Source organism: Camellia sinensis, chromosome 12, assembly GCF_055761805.1.
Source record: "Camellia sinensis isolate YWXY chromosome 12, ASM5576180v1, whole genome shotgun sequence".
Lineage (NCBI taxonomy): Eukaryota > Viridiplantae > Streptophyta > Magnoliopsida > Ericales > Theaceae > Camellia > Camellia sinensis.
Window position 1 is genome coordinate 78,139,927 of NC_138972.1, and position 8,782 is coordinate 78,148,708.

Here is an 8,782-nt window from a genome sequence, read left to right on the forward strand (position 1 = left end):
GTACCCCAGTGGCAACTTGTTCACATTTTTTATTCTGGTTTGACCGACTCATTCAAACAAATGGTCGACTCAACTTGTGGTGGGACATTTATGATTAAGAGTGATGTACAGGCATGAGAGTCGTTTGAAAATCTGAGTGAAAATTCCCTACACCATCCGCCTGCCTCTCGACATGAGAAACAACCAACCCTTAGTGGTATAAAGCGAGGTGGCCTATATGAAGTAGGTTATAGTGCAGATACTGCTCAGAAAGTTGAAGTATTATCTAGAATAGTGGATCAACTGTTAGTAGCAGGATACACTTCTTCACAACCAGCACAAACGCCATACCAAGAGGCCTGCGCAATCTATTTAAGTCCAATCCACTGTGTAGCTAAGTGCCTATCAGCACCTTAGTGTCCCGAGTTAGTTCTAGAGCTTGTTACTGCGATCAGAGGTTTTTTCTAAATCAGGTAATGATCCATTCTCAAACACCAATAACCCGGGATGGAGAAACCATCCAAATTTTTCTTGGTGCTCACAATCACAAGGAAATTCCTATGTTCCGCCTCCACCAAGGCAGAATTTCCAAAATTTTGCCAATCCACCTCTCTACCAGCTTGTGTCTAAGTAGTCATACTAATATCCTCCTCAGAAAAATTCAACCTTTGAAGAAACAATGTTACAACTCTTGCTGGCTAAAAACCAACTTGTTCATTCCCACTCCCAATACATTTCAAAACTTGAGATACAAATTAGCCAACTGGCTAACACCTTGAGTAAGAGGGAGGAAGGACAATTGCCTAGTCGGCCAGTCAAAAATCCAAAGAGACAGTATGGGGTGGAATCATCTAATGGCAAGAACATAGAGCAAATCCAAGTTGTCATGAGTCTTAGGAGTGGTCAAGAAATACCAAACCGAACAAATGGGACTAATGAAAAAGTAGGTGAGTAGGGTAATCAAATCTAAAATTCACCAGAGGAAAGTAATGAGCTTAATAGTCGTCCCCTGAGTCTTCCAAGTGAGTTTACCCCTATGTGCCAAAGGCACCATATCCCCGGTGTTTAAATGATCCTTCTTCTTTCAGTAAGAAGAAGCAAACATCTACAAAAGCAACGATGGAGGTGTTCAAACAAGTGAAAATGAATCTCCCCCTATTAGAGGTAATAAACAAGTACCTTCCTATGCCAAATTTCTCAAGGACTTGTGCACTCAAAAGCGTAAATCCAAGACCTATGTGACCAAAAAGATCCTACTCACTGAACATGTCAGTTCCATTTTGACCAACAGCACTGCCCCAAGCTTAAAGATCTTGGTGCACCTACCATTTCTTGTGTCATAGTTGAAAAGGCACTACTTGACTTAGGTGCTAGTGTCAATCTTCTTCCCTATTCGGTGTTTGGTGAGTTGAAACCTACATCAGTGACTCTTCAATTAGCTGATCGTTCCCTTAAAACCCCTCGTGGTATAATTGAGGATGTCCTAGTTAAGGTCGATAAGTTCTACTTTCTTGTTGATTTCCTTGTCTTTGACATAGAACCTGCATTAACTAATAAGAAACAGATCCCAATCATCTTAGGACAACCTTTCTTATCCACTGCCAATGCATGCATTAACTGTAAGATGGGAGTGATGGAAGTATTATTTGGAAATATACAAGTCAAGATGGATGTGTTTCAAGCATCCTAGCACCCTTCCAATGATAGTGAATGTTGTACAGTTGATATGGTTAATGAATTGATGGAGGACATTCTTCCATTTACTCTCTTAACAGATCCTTTAGAGACATGTCTTACTTATTTCGGATTTGAGAATTTTGAAATTGATAGATCTATTGAGAAGGTCAACATTTTGCTCGACTTTGCTCCTCACATGAACCTTCAATTATGGAAATCTCGAATTGAGCTCCTTCCTATTCTCTCTAATGACCCTGCAGTACCTTCCATTGTGACCCCACCAAAACTTGAGTTGAAACCTCTTCTTACTTCACTTAAATACTATTTCTTAGGGCCTAATGACGCTCTTCATGTGATTATTCTATCTAACATGTCTAGTGAGCACGAATGTCGCCTTTTGCGTATACTTAAGAAGCATAAGAATGTCACCATGAATGAAGTAATGAAAAACAAAGTGGTAATAATGCTAGATACGAGTATCACTTACCCCATCTCAGATAGCAAGGGGGTGAGTCCCACACATGTTGTACCCAAGAAGTCAAGAATTAGAGTGGTTGAAAATGAGAATGGTGAGCTTATTCCTATACGTACCACTACTAGGTGGGACGTGTCCAATACCTTGGTAGACCCTGGTTAACAAACCAATTGATTCATTTTCGTCTGGTTGAAGACGTTAACCTTAGCACTGCATTAGAGGCAACTAATGGTCTGATCTTGTGTTCAAACACTCTAACACATGTCCCACAGTGTAGATATTTTGGATTGAAAGAAAATACTTGAGCTCCTACTTCAAATAGATTTGGTTCTTGTTCCATTGGGGAAGTGTCTCCCTTAGCTTAATGTGGTTTGGTGTTGTAGGTTTTGTTAGCGGCATTGCGGAACCGGTATACTGAAGAGACGAAATGTCTGGTACTGTAAGACCAACTTGGCCTAGTTCATACACCTAGGGAACATCACTAGAGCATTTTTCAGCTGACTATAAACCTTTGGAGTGGATACCTCCCTATGATTGAGTAGGATAAGGGCAGATTCTTTTACTAATATTTTTTTTTCTTTTGTTTATTTTTATTTTGATTTCTTCTCTCTTTAACTAATTTTGTTGTTCCTTTTTGATATGTGCCATTGAGGACAATGTCAATTAAGTTGGGTAAAAAGGTTTTGGTTTATTTCTTTTGTGTGTTTGTTTTTATTTTTATTGTTGTTTGTGTTTTTATAAAAAAAAATTGTGCATTTTCATAAAATAAATAAATAAATAAAATTTTTAAAAAAATTGTATTGTTTTATATTTATTCTGGGTCTTTGTGACAAGCAGACGTTAAAGGACTTGATAGAGAGTCAGTTAGAAAGTAATCATGGTTCACAGTGATGGTCGGTTGTTAGTTTTTACAATGTGTGTTTTTTGTTCATTTCCTTATGGCGTTTGGACACTAATTTTAGTGAAGGCTAGTGAGGTGAGGACCCTCGAAATCCGAGATTCAAAAGCCAGGTCTCTTTATGGACAAAGTTCTCTGCCCAAGAAGAGGATAGCAAAGAGAATATCTTACTGTTTGGAAGGGAGAATTCTACGTGATCAAACAAATCCAATTTCAAAAGAAATCGATGACTGGATCAAAAAGGGGCAGAGTAAAACTCATGAATGTGGCTTTGAGATGTCCGTTTTTTGATCTACTGTTAAGCTACAAGGATAGGGAGATTGTAAGAAATTGGATTCGGGATAAAGGGATGTGTCATTGTTGTCAAATCACTTGTAGCGTTCTTGTTTACTATAGACATTGTTAATGATTGTTTGTCAGTTAAAAAAAAAAAAATCTGTTATGTACAAATTTTTCGGGTTGTTGATTTTGAACTATATATTTATGTTTAGTTTCTAATCCTTTTTGTAGGTAAAGTTTCTACATGGTGAAAGATCTAACAAACCATACTTCGGGAACAGCTAAGTAAAGCAAAAGTAATTTTGTTTGAGTCATGTTACGGTAAGGATGCAATTGACAATTTTCACTAAGGAATTTTATCACAATAAGCCTTGAAATTTGGCTCTAAAAGACCATTTCATTTGAAATTTATGTTTTATGTTTTATTTTTACTTTTATTTTGTTTCATGTGTTTTTATTTAAAAAAAAACTTTTCGTTGTTTTTTTCTTGTTGTGTATAATATATTTTTATTTTTTCAATTTTTTTTGGAGCGATTATTGTATTATTTCTTCTTCATTCTGTGCGTGAGGTGATTAAGTGTAGATGTAATTTTGTTACCTTAGGATTATAATTTTATCTTAATTTGTTGCACTGTTTCTCATTATAATACTCATTTGTTTCATCTTCGGTTTGATCATGTGCACGTCACTACACAGATATTACTTTACTGATTTTAGGACACAACCTTTGAAAATCTTGATGTCTAATGTGGAGACTATAACCCGTGTGAGATTTTGAGCCTATCACTATTTTTGGAGAGTTATTTGACAGTTACTCTTAATTTTAATTTGATAGCTCGTTATGTCGTTATTATAATAGTCTCATTATTTTTTCAAATTGGTCGAAAAATATTGAAATCATCATTTTTTATGTCATTTTGTCCATGTAACATATAAATCATACTATATTTTCAGAAATGATTTTAGGCCATCTTTTTTTGTTTGAGCCTCATTAAAAAAAATTTGTTTCAATTATCCCTTATTAGCCCGTTGAGCCTATACAATTTTTTTTTATTCATTTAGTCATTTCCGCCGGTGTCTCAAAAATGGATTTTATCTGTTATTGTGAGTGGAACAAGGAGATTATCAAAAAAAAAAAAAAAAAAAAAAGAGAAAAAAATTTGTATTTCCTTCGATGTTAAAAAAAAAAAAATTTAATAACATGAAGAGTATTGAAGATGGTTGTGAATCACATGTAAAAAACGGAGTTAAAGGGGTGAGTTAGTAAAACAGTGTTTCATATATGCTAATTTAGCTCAATTCATTTTTTTAACAACTATTTTTCTACCCTTCACCCAATTTTATAAATAATTTCCTTTAACCCAACATTACAACAAAAAATAAAGCCCTAATTGATCTTGGGATTAGCATGATTTTTTGGATGACAAAGTGACATAATTTCCTTATTTTCGGCTTTCCTACCATGAGACTATACTTACTTTTCTATACAACATTTTTCATTATTAAATGTGAAAAATTTTCGTTTTGATAAACATAATTTTCTTTTCTCACATACATACACTAATGAGCTGAGCCATTTCAGAATGTTTTATTTGTTGAGAGTAAACTAGAGATAACTGAGTCAAAGCATGCTTTGGATGGAAATTTTGGGGCTGTGTTTCATTTTGAAGTTGAGGACGTATCAGTGTAAATTAAAAAAAAAATAAAAATTCACACACACTGAGCTTAGAAATAAATGTCATATTCCCAATGATTGCTAGTGCTTTGTACTCTGACTAATTATTTTTCTAATGTAGGGAATCTACAATCTTCTAGACTTCTATCATTTGGATTGAAGAGATTCTTTGAGCGCAAATTCAAAAAATATTTAAAAAAAATTTTAAAAATTTTTGAAAAAAAAAAGGAAAAAAAATTTGAATTTATTCGGTATATTCAATGCAAATCCTCACGAGACTATAACTCATTCACTAGGGGCAACCTAGGGGTTGAAAGGCTAGTTGCATATGCTAAAGGCAATCGTGTTTCCTACGAAAAAGACATAGATAAATTTTATTTTATTTTTAATTTGTTTTGCTCGAAGACTAGCAAAATGTAAGTTGAGGGGTGTGAGTGGAGCCTAAATGTTACATTTTTAGCCCCCTGATATACATTTTATTAGTCCATGTATTTTTACTATTTTATAATTTTACATATTTTTGTGTTTTTTTATATATATTTTGAGTTTTTGTACAGAAATTAATATAAATAATACATTTTACTATTTTATAATTTTACATATTTTTGTGTTTTTTTATATATATTTTGAGTTTTTGTACAAAAATTAATATAAATAATACATTTTAAATATTATTATATTAAAAAGGTGCACAGTATGTAATTGTGCACCCACGCCACCCACGTTGCTCCAACTTTTATATATGTATAAGTTGATATTTTATTTTTATATTATTTATTTTTTGTTTTGTTTTGTTGATTTGCAAGTCATGTTTTCCCTATAAAAGGCAAAGCAATTCAAGGAATTGGGGAGCTCAGGAAGCTTCAGCCGAAGCTTTGGAAGAAAAGAAAGAAAGAAAGGGAGAGTGGGAAGGTTTAGAGTATATATATATATATATATATTTTATAGTGATTGTAATATTAGTATGTGAAACTAATTTCCATATTTTAGGGTTAAGATGAAACTCTGATCAAGTGATTGGGGTAGTTTGCATTTAGTTTTTTAGATTTTTAATTGATTTGGGTACTGTTGTATAACTTAGATTTTTGTGTAAATAATGTTCTATCAAATTATGTTCACTGGTCCTGAATATATGTTATATAATTGTTTTCATCACTTGTGTATTGAAATTGTTAGACGAGTCATACCTAGTAAGACGGGTCGTGTATCAATAGTAGTTTAGTTTAGTTTACTGGTGACAGTCTGTGCAAAGCAAAAATGATTCGTGACTTTCTGATTTGTAAACATAAAATCTTTTTAAGTGATGTGTCCCGACCAAGACACAGTGTACTACAATATAAATATAATAACCCCTAATTGCAAGGTTAGTAGTTGATTCTAAACCCTAAGGTTTTCCTTTTCTCACTTTCCATTTTCAAAACTGAAATCTTTGAACTGAAAAAACTTGCGCTAGTCTCTATGGTTCAACACCCGTTCTCAACTGCTATACTTCGTAGTAGTTGTTGCCACCGATTTTATTCATTTTATTTTGGTATGCAACATCAAATTTTGGCGTCGTTGACATGCTCTGGAGTTAACTCGGGACGCTATGGTGCTGATGGGCACTCGGCTGCACAGTGGATAGGACTTAAACAGATTGTGCAAGCTTTTCGTTATGTCATTTGTGTTGGTTGTGAAGAAATGTGTTCTAATGCTAATAGTTGATCCACTTTTCTAGATAATACTTCAACTTTTTGAGCAATATCTAAACTATGATCTACCTTATATACTTGCTTTGTACCACTAAAGATTAGTTGTTTCTCATGTCGAGAGGTAGACACATGGTGTAGGGAATTTTCAAACAACTCCCATGCTTGTACATTACTCTTAGTAATAAACGTCCCACCACAGGCTGAGTCGACCATTTGTTTGAATGAGTCAGTCAAACCTGAATAGCAAATGTGAATAAGTTGCCATTGGAGTACTTGATGATGGGGATACTGATAAAGTAAATCCCGAAACCTTTCCCAACTCTCATAGTAGTGCTCACTATCAATTTGAGAAAAATTGGTGATGGCACGTCGTATCTGATTGGTTTTACCTATGAAAAAATATTTGTCTAATTTTTTTTGCCTTAATTGGTCCCAGGTTATGATAGAGTTGGCAGGTAAGGAATTTAGCTAGTATTTGGCCTTATTCTTCAGTAAAAAGGGAAACAGTCTCAACCTAAGGGCCTCATCGGTAAAATTTTGGAGTTTCACTATATAACATGTCTCTAAAAACTCACTGAGATGTTTATAGGGATCCTCATTACTAAGCCCGTGAAAAGATGAAAGCATTTGAATGGTACTAAGCTTAATCTCATAATGGGTTGCTTCGGTAATTGGCAATTAGATGCAAGATGATGAAACATCAGCGGTAGGGGTGAAATGTGCCTTCAATGACATAGGTTAGTCAATTACTGCTTCAGCTATTGCTAAAGTCGGTTTAGATTTCTGGAGATTTCTAAGGGTCTGCTCTAAATTAGGGTCATACAATAATTTTAGAAGACCAGAATGACAACCATGCATACAACGCACTCACATTTTTTTTTTCTTTTTCACAACAACAACACAAAGAAAGAAAACACTTGCAAATTAGTACAACAAAAATAAATAACACTTTAATAGTCAGAAGTTTTTTTTTTTAAATTTATTATTTTTTTATTTTTTAATATATCCTCAAAGTTATATGTCTAACAAAGGTCATCCACTAGTGTCAACAATGGTAAATATCCCACAAATTATATGTCCAACATGGGTATTTCCTTAATGGAACGGTATGAATTATTTTATGTTATTTTTGATTTTTTAGTTCACCTGCACAAGACAATCTACACAAAAAGAAAAATCAACAAAAATAAAAACTAATTGAAATTTTTCAAAAAACATACTTACCAGAAGTCCTCTGCAATAGTGCCAAAATTTGATGTTGTCGTTTGCACACCAAAATAAAATGAATAAAACCGGTAGTAATTACTACTACGAATTATAGTGGTTGAGAACGGGGTGTTGAACCACAGAGACTAGGGCAAGTTATTTTTAGTTCAAAGATTTCGGTTTTGAAAATGGAAAGTGAGAAAAAGAAAACCTTAGGGTCTAGAATCCACTACTAACCTTGCAATTGGGGGTTATTATATTTAGATTGTAGAAAATCATTGAAATGGGTACTACGATGTGTCTTGGTCAGAACACATAACTTAAAAGATTTGTGTTTTAAAATCAGAAAGTCATGAATTATTTTCTCTTAGCACAGACTGTCACCACTAAACTAAACTAAACTATTGTTGATGCAAGACTTGTCTTATTATGTATGACTCGTCTAACAATTTCAATACTCTAACAATTTCAATACACAAGCGGTGAAAACAATTGTATAACATGTATTCATGACCAGTGAACGCATAATTTAATAAAACATTATTTGCACTAAAATCAAAGTTATGCAACAGTACCCAGATCAATTAAAAATCTACAAAACTAAATACAAACTATCCCAATCACTTGATCAGAATTTCATCTTAACCCTAAGATATGGAAATTAGTTCCATATATTAATATTACAATCACTATAAAATATATACACTCTAAACCTTCCCATTCTTCCTTTCTTTCTTTTCTTTTCTTTTTTCTTTTTGTTTTCTTGTAGAGCCTCGACTGAAGCTTACTGAGCTCCCCAATTCCTTAAATTACTTTGCCTTTTATAAGCAAAGCATGACCTTCAAATCAACAAAACAAAACAAAAAATAAATAATATGAAAATAAAATACAAACTTATACAT

General features: G+C 33.5%; 1 non-coding gene across 1 annotated transcript; it reads left to right on the forward strand.

Annotated features, from left to right (window-relative positions):
* The first annotated feature begins 6,945 nt into the window (after positions 1 to 6,945).
* On the forward strand, positions 6,946 to 7,055 carry LOC114272577 (small nucleolar RNA R71). The gene has a single exon (XR_003632775.2). It is a non-coding gene; the product is annotated as a small nucleolar RNA R71 (small nucleolar RNA).
* The last annotated feature ends 1,727 nt before the right edge of the window (positions 7,056 to 8,782 follow it).